Source organism: Panulirus ornatus, chromosome 14 (assembly GCF_036320965.1).
Source record: "Panulirus ornatus isolate Po-2019 chromosome 14, ASM3632096v1, whole genome shotgun sequence".
Lineage (NCBI taxonomy): Eukaryota > Metazoa > Arthropoda > Malacostraca > Decapoda > Palinuridae > Panulirus > Panulirus ornatus.
In genome coordinates, this window is record NC_092237.1 from 20,595,270 (window position 1) to 20,614,243 (window position 18,974).

Genomic DNA, 18,974 nt, shown 5'->3' on the forward strand with positions numbered 1-18,974 from the left:
AAACGGTTATCAAGTTCCATTAAATGAAGAGATAAAGTGGGAACAACTCGAAAACTTGTCATCTCAGATAATGTTGGCCATAAACCTTAGGTAATGGTTAAAGTGACTGTTGCTGATAGCAAAAACGACTGCTGATAGCCATGACGGCTGTTACTCAGAGCCCAGCTGTTTCTTATAGATACCTGAGCTGACTTTTATTGTCAGCACGTGTGGATGACGTCTCCTGGCTGAGGTAACTGCTGCCAACTGCTGAGCAAAGTGTTATTCCTCACATCCCTTACCTCCAACAACCCAGTAGCTGATTACCGGCCATTACTGTGTTCCCAATACTTCCTTTGACTTGGCTTCGGTGTAAAGGACGTTGATAATGCTGTGGTATGGTAATTGTCTCATAATTTTCTAGAGTATCTTCAGGAATGTGTTGCATCTATGACATCAGACATACTTAGTAAGATTTGTTAAAGGAAATACACCTACATGTCTGGAGAAATGGTGGAAATTTGGAGCAGATACAAGCTTGTACACTGGTAGATATTTTCCATTTGAAATAGGTGCATTTCGTATAGTTCTTCATGCCAGGTAATCTAAAGTGAATACGTTTAGCATGTTACTGGTAATGGTTACCACACAAGGTAGACACTGACATGTTTGATATTAGGTGGAACTTCCATCAATATTTGTAAGGGACCTTCCAGACTCCTTGATCATTATCATTACTACAGGATGACAGTGAATGGTCCAATGAATTACAAGAACCGCTGAAATAAACGGTCCCACAGACACTTACCGAGTCATTGCTGGACAAAAACAAAGCTTTATTCCGAAGTTACAGTTTAAAGGGGATTTTTTTAACCATCACGCACACACACACACACACACACACACACACACACACACACACACACACACACACACACACACATATCATTCACCCCTAACTATAAAATAGTCGCCGTGCATCAAACAATATTCCATCCTAACCTTCCTGAGTCTTAGAAAACGAAGTGTCTGCCATATCTATCGTAATAATAATTTGGATATTACTATGTCATCAGGTCACGGATATGACGCAAGTTTAGACATAATTCAGAGAGAGAGAGAGAGAGAGAGAGAGAGAGAGCAGAGCTCTCATTCACCATTTACTTGAGTTGTCATCTTGTCTGTTTTCTTAACAATTTCTCATCTCTTGATGCCTTCCAATTTGACCTGGAATGAACTGGCTCACTCTTTTGTATCTATTACTCATGACAGTCTAATATGACCCTTTTGCCTTTTTCATCTTTTTTTTCCCCATGACCGTGTTGCAAATGGTTGGCTCTTTTACTACGCCAGTCACGCAAAAGATACTCTGAGCTAAAGACTATCAGATGTTCAGGAATCGTGTCTAAAATGATTGATTTATAACCTATGAGAGTTATAACGCTCCATGACAAGATATTCTATTAGTAGCCCTCACAACCCTGTCTCTATTAGTAGCCCTCACAACCCTGTCTCTATTAGTAGCCCTCACAACCATGTCTCTATTCTCTCTCCTCAAATCACTGAGTGGAAAATGTTCCAGTAGTCTTGAAGTAGACTGCAGCCGGCTCGCTCATAACTGACCCAGTAATTCTGGGGCCAGTTTGTCATCTGGAACTGCACTTAAAGTTCAAGTTCCGGAATAAAGGCAAATAAATGGTTGGGAATTATGACTTACTCTTAACATTCCCCTTGCAATAAAAGGCCTCTTAAGATCTTTACCGCAGCAGCTGAGTCGTGCAGCAAGTAATACGACGGAAAATCCGTCTGTTGAGGAACCCTGGTGTTTGGTCAGTGGTGATCAAAGACATGCGAAGCTGAGGACCTATATCTCGTTTTCTTTGACAATACCTCGTCAGTATTACACATGATATACGTCATATACAGTGAGAAATGAAGCCCTGAATATCTAGTATGGCTGCAAAGTATATCATTATATACATTACATGGATCATTACATAAGGTAGATATAACGAAACTCATCATACATTAAAAGTATGATAATATTTTCATCATAACTTTCATGTGCTGCACACATTGTCTTTGAGATTTCTTATTCAGCTTCGAAATTAGAATTTGATTTTCCGCAAAGAGCATAGAACCATAACCTGGATTCTTGTGCGGGGAAAAAGGTCAAGGATTATGAACTTTTTGAAGGAAGAAGGTCAAGGATCACGAACTTTATGAAGGAAGAAGGTCAAGGATCACGAACTTTATGAAGGAAGAAGGTCAATGATTATGAACTTTATGAGGGAAGAAGGTCAAGAATTATAAACTTTATGAAGGAATGTCGGAATTCAGAATTCGTCTATTGCCATCTCTATCTCTCACATCTCTTTCGTTAATTCACTATGATTACTCTTAATTACCCATAGCAATAAAAGGCTCTTACGACTTACACGAGCAGCTGAGTCGTGCAGCAAGTAATACGAACGAGAAAACCGTCGTGAGGAACCCTGGTGTTTGGCAGGGTGACAAAAACTATGCGAAGCAGAGGACCTATATCTCGTTTTCTTTGACAATACCTCGTCAGTATTACATGATAGACGTCATACAGTGAGTAAATGAAGCTTCTGAATATCTAGATGGTGCAAAGTATATTATTATATACATTACAGGATCATGTCATAAGGTAGATATAATGAAAACTATCTACATTAAAAGATGACAAATTTTCATCATAACTTTCATGTGCTGCACACATTGTCTTGAGATTTCTTATCAAGCATTATGAACTTTATGAAGGAAGAAGGTCAAGAATTATAAACTTTATGAAGGAATGTCGGAATTCAGAATTCGTCTATTGCCATCTCGATCTCTCACATCTCTTTCGTTAATTCACTTGATAAGCTCTTAAGTCTAGCCCATCAGCAAAACATAGTTGGCGGTTTGACTGACTGTAAGAGAGAGATAGAGAGAGAGAGAGAGAGAGAGAGAGAGAGAGAGAGAGAGAGAGAGAGAGAGAGAGAGAGAGAGAGAGAGAGAGAGAGAGAGAGAGAGAGAGAGAGAGAGAGAGAGAGAGCTTTATGAAGAAAGAAGGTCAAGTTTTATGAACTATATAAAGGAAGAAGGTCAAGGTTTATGAGCTTTATGAAGGAAGAAGGTCAAAGTTTATTAACTTTATGAAGGAGGAAGGTCAAGGTTTATGAGCTTTATGAAAGAAGAAGGTCAAAGTTTATTAACTTTATGAAGGAAGAGGGTCAAGGTTTATGAACTTTATGAAGGAGGAAAGTCAAGGTTTATGAACTTTATGAAGTAAGAAGGTCAAAGTTTATGAACTTTATGAAGGAAGAAGGTCAAGGTTTATGAACTTTATGAAGGAAGAAGGTCAATATTTATGAACTTTATGAAGGAGGAGGGTCAAGGATTATGAACTTTATGAAGGAAAAAGGTCAAGATTTATGAACTGTATGAAGGAAGAAGGTCAAGGTTTATGAACTTTATGAAGGAAAAAGGTCAAGGTTTACGAACTCTATGAAGGAAGAAGGTCAAGGTTTATGAACTTTATGAGTTAGACGATCGAATTCATTTCTCGGTGGGTAGATGTTAATCATACTAACGATTTAGCTGAATATACCGACAGTCACAAAGATAATTCTGCAAGTAGGAAAGAGGAAATTTTATGGAATTGATAAGAATAGATTTACTCTCAAAGAAGAAGCAATTTAGAGAACAAATTGAATTCCTGAAAGTCATGAACAAATTAAAGAAGAAAGATGTAGATCCTGCTCAGATAATTATAAAGTAAGGAGCGATTAAAAAGCAAAATGAAAGAAGAACGCTAAGAACAAACGGAGAGGCGATTAGTGATGAAGGAAAAATGATAAAAGATGACAATCAAAGGCGAAGTGAAGGAAGTGGTCGTTGGTTAAACAATAGACAATGGAGAGAGAAAGCAGAATAAAAATGTTGACAGTAAACCTATCTTTAGTGAAGTAAGATGAGTTGGGTACAAGAACTACTCTGCTAAGCTATATGACGGACTATTGATTGCTGACGATATAGATCTTTTGGGAATACCTTCTTTATGAACTTGTGACAAACTATGTCATACCTCAGGTCTGGATCACAACATTGTCAATTTACTAAGAATTTCAGATTCCATAACTTGGATTTGGTATGGTTTCGCTAGATTTCAAGTCTACTGAGGGTGTAGGACTTTATATCATATCCGGGCGGCATCACTGATACCTCTCTGGCCTGAGTTCCTGCTATAGGCCAACTTGTCTTCCCAAGATCATCCTCTCACTATCCTCAGATCTAAACTGTCTACTATGTTTGTTACAGGTGTCTCTCTCTTCTGTACATCCACTGCTTTTACAGAGACCAAGCCTGCATCACTTTCCTTCACCTTTAAACCTGTTGCCTAAACTCCCTATCGCCCCACAGATTTAACCTGTTATCTAAACTCCCTATCGCTTCACTATTCTACGTAATTTCTTCTCCTAACCTTTCAGTTGAATCGCATTAAACAAAAATATTTTGCTCCTCGACGAGGTAGCATGGTTGAACTCTGTTATTCAGTGGGGATATATATATGACGTGGAGCAGTCACCACCTTGTGTTGTACTAAGGTGACTTGTAAGCTCAGAGGATAAGTCTATTTATGACCCGGATTTCATCTCAACTGAAAGAGAGGAGAGATGGAAAGGAAAACATCTGTCAGAAAACTAATCAAAACCACTACAAAATCACTGATTCCAGACAAATTCAAAGCTAGTGCAGCGGGGAGGCACTCTTCATGGATCTTATTCATAATATGTACTGCCATCACAACATTTCTCTTATGCATTTCCTAGTTCCAGACAACCAACTTTTCCTCTGTTTGTTCTTGGCGACCGGCCGACTTCCACAAATAATTCTATTTCTCGTGAGACTTGCCCGAGAGGAGAGCGAAAGAGGAAGAAGCTAAGGACGAAAGAGCACGGGTGGAGACAGAAGGTGAACAGAAGCTGGCAGCCAAGGACGTCCCACACTCTAACGTAAGACAAAAAAAAGGGAGAAAAATGAGAAAGAGAAAGATGCGATGCTGCAGTGCAAGTGATACCCATGAATAATAACTGGTAGAACCATAGCAAAGATGGTCAAGTTCTGGATCTGAGATGTAAACAGTACATCAGAGCACAACCGATGACTTTTATTACAAATGAAATATAATCACATCCAAAGTCATGGAAAATACCGAAGCATAATTTTTCTAAGGATGACTGCGTGAATACAGCACATGGTCGTGCACACATCTTATGAACAAAACTGAAGGAATTGATTATGTCCGTGTTAAATCTTTCAAACATTCGACGACTATAAGATAAGCAGTAGTGAAAGAAAATCAAGTGTTCCAGAGCGTTCGGTATCCGTGGATGACGAACACTTAATGAACAGTCCTGGAAACGTCAGTGGCGGTTAATGTTTATGAAGGCAAATGACCGAAAAGTTTGCAACAGTGGAACAACAGCAGCAGCAGCAGCAGCAGCAACAGCAGCAGTGTTGAGTTTTCCAAAACCGTGAGGCCTCAGCTGAAGTCTTTGTTCAATTATACATTCACCCGACCGCCAGCCTGGGAGGAATGGAATTAGTGGCTCCAATTCCTGGGAGCGGCAGTGCAAAACTTGAGAAAGGAAACACCAGCGGAGGGCCATCTTTTATGTACATTGCAAGTGTTGCCTTGGCAGATTTATTTCTGATTGAATTCAATATCATTTGATATTGACGTTTGCTGGAAATTTATCTTTCCCTCATTTTTTTGTCCGAATAGATTATTCATGATGATAGATGAATAACTGGTAGAAACTAACTTTTCCTATTTCACTTTATGGTTTTTTTTATGATCATGCACGATGCAATACATCTGAGTTCATGTTTAGATGATGTGATGATACATTTCTTTATGACGCTTTGGTATCGGATCGCTGCTGAAGATTCTCCTCACTCATTTTCTTTATAACTCTCGCCAACTGAGTTCATATTTCATATGTAATAATTGCAGTAACAATCAGATCAATGGAACAGGGTACGATATCAACTAGAATAGTCCACATGTCTTCAACATTATAGTCACATCTCAGCTTAGATAAGACTACAGTGTTGTAGTAATAAGTACAGGTACTTATTTAGTAATGAACTATCTTCATCTCAAAGACTTTATAGCTAGCTAATCAAAACTCATAATTTATCATTCTATGAAGTACCTCACTGCTTTAAGATTTTTTTTACTTTTGTCGTACTAATCACATATCAAAGGCTTAGTATTAAGAATCAAATTAGCTTTACTTAGGATTTTCTAAATAACTAAAAAAAACTACGTGGATTTGACTGATGTTCAAGCAGTGAGGTCCGACTGATACAGTGCGAGGCGTTCCTCATACCGAGCTGGTGTGATACTATGATGATTATGTAGCAGCTCTTTCTTTACTGTCAGTAGTAGATAAGTATATGACTTTTCTCTGGACTGTATATAATGAGTCTGCCGTTAATGAAAAGCTGAGAGATAGTCGGCTTTATTACGTATATGGGTTACGTAGAGTCAAGGTATGTTGTCAAATAGGCAAGGGACTGAAAAACGAGTCTTATGGTCTTTACTCTCCACCAAAGGAATGCATTTCTTTACACACAGAGTGCAATCGTTCTTGTTTTTCTTCTCTTGCACTTTCGTCTTTCCTCGCCCATTTTGACTGTGTTTTCCCTGTGCGTCTCCCAATCCGCTTTTGACTCGCGCCCCAACATTCTTCTTCCTTCCTATTCCCTCCCCAACCTCCTCCCTTTCCTGCACGTCACCACACGTTACATCTGGGAACTCTGGGAAGCTACGGCGTTACGAAGATGGCGAGAGGACAGGAATGGCGATCACGTGTTATTAGACTTTTCGGTAAACAATAATAATACTATGTTAATGTTTAACTTCGTCCTCAGGTTTGCTAGTGGGTGGCTACACAACACATCAGATACGCCTGAGACATTGTAAGGAAAATAGTTAGCAGTAGATGAATGCATATGGTAATGCATAATGATTTGACTTCATCATTCCTGTTCTCTCTTTCACAGAGAGTGTGCAAAACTACTGCTAAGTCCCGCTGTGTTAATGATACATGGAAGAAAAAACATTCGAACTCATTCATAAAATCTCTGATTACAGATTCGTTCAGCTGATGTTAAAAGTGTCCTAGAAATATTTCCCAGTTCTTCGTAATATTTTTTCGCATACAGATAACACTGGTGATCGCCAGCTCTTCATGGAACGCAGTATTCCAGAATTACTTTCTACGGCGCTCAGCAACACTCCACGTCACATCTCCGACTGAATTATCTGTACCGGATCTGACCAAGTTCAGGTGTGTTTTCACAAAGTAAACCTCAGTGCAAGATCTCGACTAATCCTACTGTCACCGTATAGTCTGTAGTATGTCAATGCATGTTCAATGCATTTTCCAACTGCATCGGTAATATACAGTATATATGCTTCGCAGAATATCTAGAAAAAAAAAAGTTTTATATGGTGCATAGTGTGTTCTCTGATGATAAAGTAAATTCTGTGGTAAAAGCAGTGTAAGGAAGTTAACTGACTAATATGATTCACCAGTGGAGCAGCTGCACCTGGGGCTAGTTCACCCGCAACTATATACTATATCACTGCGACATTTTCGGCCATGTCTACAACGGCGTACTAATGCAGCGCCACCGAATATCATACAACTCACCCACATCTAGGTTTCTTCAGCAGCGAAAAAAACTTGACCTACGTCCAGTTTGGTGAGGTAGTGTAGAAACATAACCCACAGTCAGTATAAGACGGTAGTAATGTACAGAGTAAACCCGGATCCACAATGATACAGTGTAGAGACAACACTGGTTCACCTCTCTACTTTGATACAACAGTGCAGCAACGTTTACTACATTTAGCGTGGTATACAGTGTAGAAACTCAACCCTTGTGCAAAAACACAAAAGAGAAGAAATTCAGGTACTTAGTTCATCAACAGTGAGCCAAGGAACAGCTTATCATCATTACGTGCAGTCGTTACAGGAGGCAGAGCAGCTGTTCTCAGTCCTAATATTATGCAGCAGTGAAATTACTTAGTACTGTCAGATACAGTGCACAAGTGAGGTAACCTAACTCTCGTTTACCGCGGATGGTCCTGAAGTCATGCACTTTGTGTGTACTAAATAATGACCCAGATTTTCTTTTCCTGTAAGGAGGATCTTCTTTCACAGGGACGTCCTTGGACAACCAAGGTGTAGCAGGTCCATTGATTTACTAAAAAGTCTGAGAAAATATGAAGTAGCTGACCGAACACGCACCACTGAGTTTACGGTCGAAACAGCCATCTCTGCAAAAGAGCTCAAACACTTCGTCAACTTTTCCACCACGTAAACTTTCCCACCCAAAAGCACAGGTAAAAAACATACTAATGGCTCTTAATGCATCGTGATCCACCGTCGAAAAAGGTCTCCTTTTTCATCTATGATTGTGAGAGTAAGCTGAATCACTTCTTCACCGGTAGCATTTGAGAGAACCTATAGAAACTGGTTTTAGCTTAGTGTATCCAGTAATGTCTGGCAGTTGGGAGTTGTGTAAGATTTAAGAAGTACTCAAGAGGAAGTTTTCACACGAAAGATGGTCACTTTTTCACGTAAAAGTGTTTGGAAATTCAGTTTTCGACTTTTCATGAAAGATTTTACGATTTCATGTTTGTTTCTTTTCTTCCTTAAATTATGATGAATTTGTTTACCTTCCTTATGAAACACTTATTCTTTGGCTCAAACATTAATAAGAATAGATGGAAGAAAGAGTTCATTTTATCTTTAGGATTCTCCAGCTACCGACGCTCTCGACACCTGGTGCCACACCCTCTTAATGCTCAGCAACTGCGCAATCTCAACACCCAGCTGTCAAGCATCCTAAACGCCAAGCTACCACACAGTCTCAACGACCAGCTGTCACACACTCTCAACGACCAGCTGCCACACACTCTCAACGACCAGCTGCCACACACTCTCAACGACCAGCTGCCACACACTCTCAACGACCAGCTGTCACACACTCTCAACGACAAGCTGCCACACACTCTCAACGACCAGCTGCCACACACTCTCAACGACCAGCTGCCACACACTCTCAACGACCAGCTGCCACACACTCTCAACGACCAGCTGCCACACACTCTCAACGACCAGCTGCCACACACTCTCAACGACCAGCTGCCACACACTCTCAACGACCAGCTGCCACACACTCTCAACGACCAGCTGCCGCACACTCTCAACGACCAGCTGCCGCACTCTCTCAACATCCATCTGACATACTCTCAACACCCACTTTGCCATATTTTCTCAGCAGCCAGCTGCTAGACACGCTTAACACCCAGTTGCCACATGATCTGAATTTAGCCATCAAGAACACTATACGTACCTGTTATACAGCCAGAGTCTGCGTCAGCGTGACGCACGAGAACACACTCCCTCGACACACTCGCCACTAACTAAGCAGTGAACACACACGGTCTTCCTCTCGCTCATTATCGGAATTGCGAAGATTTTTTCGCGGGTGTACATTTTTTAACTCTCTTCAATGACTCGACGTGATTAACCCAGCATGTTCTCTCTCTCTCTCTCTCTCTCTCTCTCTCTCTCTCTCTCTCTCTCTCTCTCTCTCTCTCTCTCTCTCTCTCTCTCTCTCTCTCTCTCTCTCTCTCTCTCTCTCTCTCTCTCTCTTTCCTCCACATTTTTGAGCATGTGTGGGTTTTTCTGTGAACGAAGAAGTTCATAGGGTTACATAGAAGTTGAAAAATGTCGTACAGAACATGAATGAATGCTTGATTAGACAGATATTAGAGACACTGTCTCTGATTGTAACTATGATTTGCTGAAAGAGTATATTTTACATTTTCCTGAGCGTTTCATCCGACCTGCCTGCTACGAGGATGGAGAAGAGGCCTTCATGCTCCTGACGTGATGAACAGTGCCATTTGCCACAGATATTTAGAATAACAAGAGTGAGGGAAAGATGAAGAACTGTAGGAGGCTGAGAAGGAAGGACGAAGGAGTTTATTATCCATGAAGATGCTTTGAGGATTAGAGTCATATAAAGGAACGTTGAGTTATATCAGCGGAGGTGATATGATAAGAGTAGATAGTAGTAATAACAGTGCAAGGAAAAGTTGACGATTGGGGCAGTGAATGCGGCATAATGTGGAACATCAGGATGAGACTTAGGGTTACCAGTAATGATTGTTACAAAGGATAACCGTGATGGTAGCAGCGGCAGGGGTAACAGTAATCATAGTAACAGAAACGAAAGGTAACAATGGGACAAAGTATTGAGTATGAGGACGAAGATACATACCTGCCTCTCGCTACTTTCTGGCACTAAGGTCAAATGTTAGACAGTACTTTAAATCTAAATTTAAATCACATTCAAATCTTGTTTGGCACAAAAATAATCAAAGGGGCTGGACGTCGTCATTATATCATGTTGACCATAGTAATCTTGATTTTACAAATTGTCTATTCGTGCTTTAGAGAATCCTTCTCCTCAGCACAGGCCTGAGATAGACTCAAAATCGGTGACGGAGTAAGAAATGTCTCATGGCTTCTTTATTCTTTTGATTAGTGACTAGGATAAGCACTCTTTCTAAAGAACCACATGAAAATAAGAGTTTGTGTTTGTAAGATCATGTCCATAAGAAAATGATAAGATTCTCTCATTTTTCTTGAAATTTGAACATCTTGACATTTTACGTGTTTACAGCTTCACATCTATTATGTGAAAGACATAGCATATATATTAACAAACTGCAGGGCGATCATTTCTGACATGCTAGAAAGCGTCTCTTCGCAAATTAGAATTATATCTACAATAGTTTCTAATGCTAAAGTCAAATATAACTAGACAGTAATCTTTAGTACTAAAGCTGATGTCACTTGATAAGGTGGTATTGGAACTTCACGCAATTCATTGTAACAAAGTCGATGTCATGTCTCAAGGTAGAACTAGATTTCAGCCACAAAGGATCCTACTGGAATGACTTTTATGATCATTCTATTGTTCCACGAACAATGAAGTGGTGGAGCTCTCCTTCATCTTTCATTATTTCCTCTTCCTGTCTCTTTTCGAATTCTAATTTTCAAAAGAAATTTTCTAATTTTCGAAGAAGATATGATTTTCTTCATTCCTAGTCTTGCTCTGTTATTTTTTGCTCCAATGACGGCCATGATTAGGGCATGTTTTGGCTCAATCGTGTTGATCACTTTCAGGAATAGTTTAACCTCACGAAACCTTGGCTATCTGCATCCTTGAAGGAAAGATTTCTCGGGAATACTTTCATTCGTCAGTTCATGCACCTCATAAATACTTATAGTATCTTGGTTTAGAATATTTTGCATATTCATGAACGACAGCCAAGAAGAATGCTTTGATAAGTAATACCAAAAGATATTCTAAAGTTTAACAACATAGAAAATGGAATTACATAATTACATTTACTTTCCAACAAAGCATTCTCAGTTAACCCACTTCGCAGGAGTATCAGTGTTCACTTCTAGCTTTTTCCTCCTATGGGCCCAAACTTTTACATTTCATGCACCAGTTTTTCCACTTATAACAGCATGGTATCTGAGTACATCTTCCTTATCCTCCCAGTTAATTCGACTCACAACACCGCATCATACTCTACTATGCGTCATAAAAGACAAATCATTTATCTTTCTTAACACAATAGATAATGAACTAATAGATGTTAATAGATGAATCGAAAAGTTAAGACCTGCTTTTCAGCACACAAAAGAATTCTCTGAAAATAAAGAGCCGAAAGAACGACTATTGAACACAGGAACGGACATTCGGAGTTCGATTTCCACTTTAAGCTCTCCTTTGACTGGTGGAAAGCACTACATGACTGCAAAAGCAGCAGCGTTATTACCTCGGACAATGGCGGGCCTCTGGTGGTGTGCCGTACCACAGCTCGTGAACAACAAGCACCTTGAGTGTCTGGGAAAATTGCGGAATTTCCTGCCGACGGCCAGCAGGAACGTGCTCGTAAAGTAGAAGTTAATGGTGCAGAGTCCAACATGTTGCCCTGGAAAGTGTGCCGGGTATTTATTATACTGAACACTTTATGTAAACATATATCTGGGGTCCTCCTTGTACTTTTAATGAGCAGTGGGGGTACTAAGGAAATCATCAGAGATCACCTGCAGACGTAAGAAGCAAGGGAATGATATAGAAAGGATCCAATCTACGATTGAGGAAAATCAGTGATGATCAAAAAAAAAAAAAAGGAAAATACAGCTTGACCCAAGGGCTAGTCGTCTGATATATGAATATTGAGAGGAAATGTGACAATAGTTTTTTACGAGAGTAGGCTCCAGGACAGCACTATAGATACAGGAGCACTGGTAAGGTAAGGGAGGTGACCTTTAACCTTCATGTACCAATTCTTTCTATTTTATTTTGAAGTATTACGTAACATGGAAAAATATATCAATAAACTCCGCTGATGAATTCTCTAAATGGTTTCCTTATATTGTCATGAAGAGGTGGAGAGAAGAATACATAAAGATATAGGAGAACAGTAATCTTTTGAATGTAGAGGTGAAGTGTGATATATTCCGCGCTTGTAACTTGAGTTAAAGAATAAAACTTACAAAACCTATCGCACACCCAGGACATTTATGTAAGGAACAATTATCCCCCTTCCTGGTTTGCTTGCCTCCTCTCTGAACAGCTAGCTATTAGGACAGACGTAGGATCTGGAAGACGCACCACCTTAATCCTGGACACGCACTTCCTTGTTATGACATTTCTTCATCAGCCTTTATGTTAGGACGGTCGGGGAAATCAACCCCATTGAAAGTTCAGGTTTACCTCCTCGTTTCTATTTATGTTAGTGTTTGTCCTACCTATACGATAACCATTTATGTTTTTAGGTTTAACTTACTACTAATTATGAGATGACTTACTCATACATTAACTTAAGTGACCGAGCTTTATTTAAGTTTTAACCACAGTAATATCTTCCTTTATCTTAGTCAACACTCTACCACCAGTCCGACACTTTCATCATCCCATTACTGAAAAACAGTTTTCTCTTCTTCAGTATTTCTTTTTTTTCCCTGTCTATCCATTACATTCGTAAGACTTTTTTTTTCTTCACAAATTTCAACTTTCATTTTTCTCGTGAACATTATCTCCTCGCCTGTTAGCTTTTAACATTTCAGAGTTTGAGAGCCCATTCATCATTTGCTTCCCTTCTGCATTTCGCGAGATGAGGGACATGCATGTGGCGAAGGTCATCTTCACTGTGTCTGTTCTTGAATTCATTCATTATTCATATCACTCTCCCAGCTCACACATTGGGCGACCTTGACACATATCAGAACATTAGGACATCGGCTCAGGGTAAGTCGCGACCAAAAATCATTTTGCTCTTTATCTAAAAGTTGTGAGGAACTCAGGAGTGCGACAGATACGTATATCATCTGGTATCGTTGTAGTGGTAATAATTCCACACCTGTATCCTCGGGGTGGATCAAGAGTTAATAAGGTTAAACACTTTGTGAAAATTAAGACTACGACTCTGAGGTCTCAACCCGGTCTAGCAGGCCTGCGAAATGCAGGGAGAAATAGTGATAATTGGAATGATCATGTTAACTCATGTGTATGACAGGCAAGTATACATTCAAAAGCTAAATGTGAGAGGCAAGTACGATATTAGGTGTAATAGTAAGCAGATAGAGTATCCATAATTGTATACAAGGAGCAGATGTTGTATCACATGGTGCATATGACATGGTATAGCAACTGATTATGTAATCGTCACATGGGATACCATTGAGTTCCTATGGAAAAAAATTTACCGTTATATACAAGGTCATGTGCTGAACATGACATAATATTGTAATGTTTCTGGAAAATTACCTCGACTTTCTACTCTCAAGTGCCCCTAGTCTGTATAACGTCGCTCATATGATAACTGATATGATGTTACAACACGGTAGAATGAAATCAAAAATACAAAATAGGAAGACATAAAGTTGAAATTAGTGTCAATAGTCTAGAACAAGAACGACACTGCTGGGAGGTGGCCGGGCCTAGAGGAGTTCGGTGAAGTACTTGAGGCTTAGTATGATATATAGGTTGATTTCCTATTTTCCTTCCTCATTTCTTGACATGTACCCATTAATACATATTTTTGCATGTGCCGTCAAAAGAAATTACAAACGCACATGAAATCTGTTGGGCAGGACCATATGAACAGTATAAGTGAATGAAGATCTTACGGCTGACGTCTTCGGTGTCCAATCAATAGTTGAAGACGTTATGACCAGCAAAATTTCAGTCTGTTGCCGGTCATGCAGTAATGTGAGCCAGCCTCCTTAAGACATTCCCTGGGGATGTCAATGATTGATATCAAATTTAGATGTGATCAGTTAGATCAGTAAAACATAAAAAGAGAAAACATACACACACATACAAAGTTAAATGTCAGAAATAACAAAAGATCTATTTTCATTGTAATTTGCGTCTACCGAAACTTATGGAAAATGATAACATGTTACAGACACAGATTAAGGGATAAGGACATAGATACTGAGCCAAGCTAGATCTTCATTCTGGTGTACCACTAAAATGTCCTTTCAAAACACAGCTAAACATAATGGAATGAAAACCTTCGCGAAAGTGATAGCGGAGGGACGGAGGGAAGGGAAAGAAAGAGTCTGCGAGGGCCGTATCTTGCTGGGTCAGGCGGGTGTGGTTCCTTTTATACTAGGGCTCAGAGGAGCTGCCTCACTGACGGCTTAATCATCTACTCTGGGAAGCCTTCAACACAGTAAGAGACTATAATCCTCTTTGTATCGCGATTCAGTAAAACTTTAAAAGAGAAGACGTTGGGGTAACAAGGAATTTCCAGCACATTGTATGAGGAGTTTAGAGCAATGCAGGTGATGGCAGGGGAAGTAGTGGCAGGGAGAAAGGCTGATGAAAACGTTGGTGTGGGAGGGGTACATTGGTCATGGCAGGGAGGCAGCGATAGAGACAATGGTAATGTAGGTGTGGCAAGATGGATATAGTATAGCATGGAGGGCGCTAGCAAGGAGGAGGATAATGACAGAGTGCGGTGGCGAAGAGTGAGTAGTAAAGACGGTTGTTGTTAGGATGGTGGTTACAGATAAGATCACAGAGGGAAGGGTGCGTGAAATTGCGATGGTTGCAAGAAGATAATAGAAGGGTTTACGAAACAGGAGCAGTAAGTAGTATGGCACCGGTGGCTGGAATGATGGTGGCAAAGAACGTGGCTGCGTAGAACATGGTAAGAGGTAACATGTGAGAGAATTTTGGAATTAGGTACGTTAAGGGTGGTTAACGGCAGGGAAGATGGTAACAGCATGGATGATTGATAGTAATGGAGACGGGAGGAGGAAAGCTGTCAGTGATTTAATGACAGAGTGAAAAACAAAAAGGCGGTGGTGTGAAAAGCTAATGTTAAAAAACTGTCGGTAGAAATGATGATGGCAGATAATGAAGACGACAGAAATGTGGGTGACAGGAAGTGTTGGAAATAAGGTTGATGTAAGGCTGAACTGCGTTAGAAAATCAGTGATAGGGAAAAATGGTGGCAGAGAAGAGGTTAACGAAAGGTAACGCTGTGACGAACAGCTTTATCGTAAGGGAAGGATGTGGCCAGGAGGTGGTGGTGGCAGGGGCAGTGTTAAAGAGGATAGTGTCATGGAAGACATGGTAGCAGGAATCTCGAAAATGCTGGTGGTGGGGTGGGCGTTAATTAAGGACTTGCGGACAGAAAGATTGATGGAAGGATGGATGATAAGGGCAGCTGTGGCTGTGGAAGAGGTGGAGGATGAACGTGTGATGTTCGTAATAGAAAAGCGATAGAGTGGATGATGGCAGAGAGAGGAGAAGCATATACACTACTACGATGGCAGGAAGTACAATGGCAGGGCGCATGGGTGCAGAGAACTTGGTGACACAGAGAGTTGGCAGGAATGTTGAGGGTAGAACAAGCCGGGGGAGGATGGGTGTTGACAGTGAAGGCGGAGGTGGAGGGGTGTCTGTTATGAAAGTCAGTGGCAAGATGTAGCAATATAGGTAATGTAGTGGTAGAGAACTACGTGGGGAGGAGGGCAGTAGCTTGGAAAATAGCGGTATGAAGGGTGTAAACAGGGATTGTAGTGACTGGTAGGGTGTTGGTATAGATATGATGACAGGGAGGATGGTAGGAGATGAGGAGGATAGAAAGGCTCGTGGCAGGGGATCTAGGTAGAGAGTGAACTGCTAACAGGGCAGTTAGTATAGAAAACGGTGGAAATAAGGACATGCTGGCAGAGATGATAGCGGCAGCGACGATGAAGGTGAAGAGGTCGTTGTGATACAAGTGGATGAGAGGGAAGATGGTGATCGGGAAGGTAACATTAGGGAATATGAGTGGTCATACGGAAGGTAGAATTAGGGAATATAATGACAAAGTAATTGGTGCTACATATGGGTGATGGGATTTGTAGATGAAGATACAAAACTTTCTACGCGAGATGTTAGGAAATATTTACCAAATATTCACCGAATCCCCCGCTTGGTATACATATTTCAAATATCTTGGCTCTATTATTTCTTTATAATAAAGAACAAATGCCGTGAATTTCAACAAGTCACTATCACGACAAAGTGATCAACATAGGATTTAGATTTGTAAATTACATTTAGTAAAGCTCGCATAGTGTTGCCCGGTCAAGAAGTGTACTAGCCATGAGACGAGACACCCCGTTAGTCCCAGGTCGACGGCTTTCTTCATGATGACGTTATAGGTTACAAAGTGTTAGCGTAGTCTACGAACGTGAGTGCCACCGAGGTCATGCTTCGCCATGTTGCTGCAAAGGAAGTCTAGGCAGGCTGACAACGCAAGAGGAGGAAGACGACGAGTTCATATATCCAAAGTGATAAGAGTCCACTAAATCAGCAGCGTCGACATAGCTCCAGTCATGCACAAAACTTCCACAAATTAGACGGGTTTGGGGTGACGGCAACAGGGCCTAAGCTGTGAAGAGACCGTGTATGTGTGTGTGTGTGTGTGTGTGTGTGTGTGTGTGTGTGTGTGTTGTGTGTGTTTGGAGATAATGGGGTGATGGAGAAACGTGAGATTGGTGGAGGGTCGTATTTCTGACGTTTTTGACACAAATTCCTACGGCGAAACAGAAGGCTTATAACCCGGTACGGTTCTTCATCCGGGTGCCCACCTAAACGATTGGTTTTCACTCTCTCATCGCTGGTCTGGTCCGCTAACCCCGCTCTGCTCGTCAACCTCACAGGGATCGCAATATGACTTGATGCCTCTACCTGTCCGACGAAGCCCAACCTAATGTTCGTGGAATCTTCTCTTCTTACGTGCGCTGCTTCTAGACTTAGTCACCCCTACTAGCCAACGCTTCATTCCTGAGTGTGGACAGCCCCAGGGTAGTAAACCTGCAGCCTTCTCCTTCATCCCTGGATGTGGATAGACACGATGGTGGGTCACCCCTGCCACCCAGCCCTTCTCTTCACCTATCCTTCTCGATAATGAAATATAACAAGATCAGCCAATTTCTCCCCAGGAATTTTTGTGCTGACGTGAGAAAGGAAACTTAATCTTCTTAAAACAGGAGCGTGTCGGAGCTCCACAGCTTCAGTGAACAATTACCTTTATCAGAGAATAAGTAAGAAAACATGAGACACGACCGTTATCGCTATAAACCTGATTATTATTTCCACTTGGTTATGACACATCGACAAAGTCATATCTTATTAGATGTTAGTGATAAACTCAGTTACATAGGTAGGATGTACGACAGTACATACGTGTTATGTGTCTACTTGTTATGTGCGTAAATGTGATGATTATAAGATTTTCATTTGTTCCCTAAAATTAGAATTTGATTATCTTGTATGGACTTTCCTAAGGCATCGTCAACACATTTGCACTCTCTCCAAGTCACACCGTCCTGCCGTTACACCATTTTCATGCCAGAACCACGTTACATATGTCACATGTTACGCTCTACACATGTCACGCCAACACACGTTACGCCCACAACACCTTGCATCCACTTCACGTCGCACCTAGCAAACGTTACGACCGTTACATGTCACATCCTTCACTGTCACTCCTAAATGTCACATCGTTACCTAATCCACTTTCTCTGCACGTCACATAATCCCAACGGTCACACCCTCCACATGTAACGACTGCTAAAAGTAACAAGATACACATGATGTCACACACCCAGCGTCGAACCTGCCACACTTCAAGCTCAGTGACTGCAGTGGGTAGTTCAGGATGCACTATGATGCTTCCTAACTGAGGTTTCTTTCTCAAGTTCTAAGAGTTGCTATATTCAGTGTCTTGAGAAGCAATGGCTATCGACTATAGACGACTATCAACATACAGGTCCGATAGTCTTCCACTCGTTAGGTCACTGATTCGATTATGGAAAAACTTTTTTATCAGAATGTCACAGAATCTCTAGATGTATTAACAAAATTATCATCTTGGAGGAAAATACACAAAGCCCAGTCTAAGAGATGGGATATATTTCTTAAACATTATGGGAAGCTTACAAAGAACAGTTTCAGAGGTATGGAGTAAGTCTAACACAAATGACGCATGTTATATCGCGATGATATGAATTGAGTAAATCAAATTCTAAGTTTTGGTTGAAGCCTGAAGGCAGCACCACACACATGTACAGTTTTGTTCCTCAGTACCGAACGTAAGCTTGGCACTGGGAATACTCAACAGCCGATTTGTCATGGCTCCAAGTAATTTTCTGTTATATTCTTCGCAAATAACATCATCTTTGATCGCAGCGTTAATAGTATTGTCGGTGTTTTCTTGCAACTGAATGTTATGAAATGAATCTTTAAAACACTTTCTTGTCATTTGTGACAGCACGGGCAATAAGCTGTGTGGCCGCTGG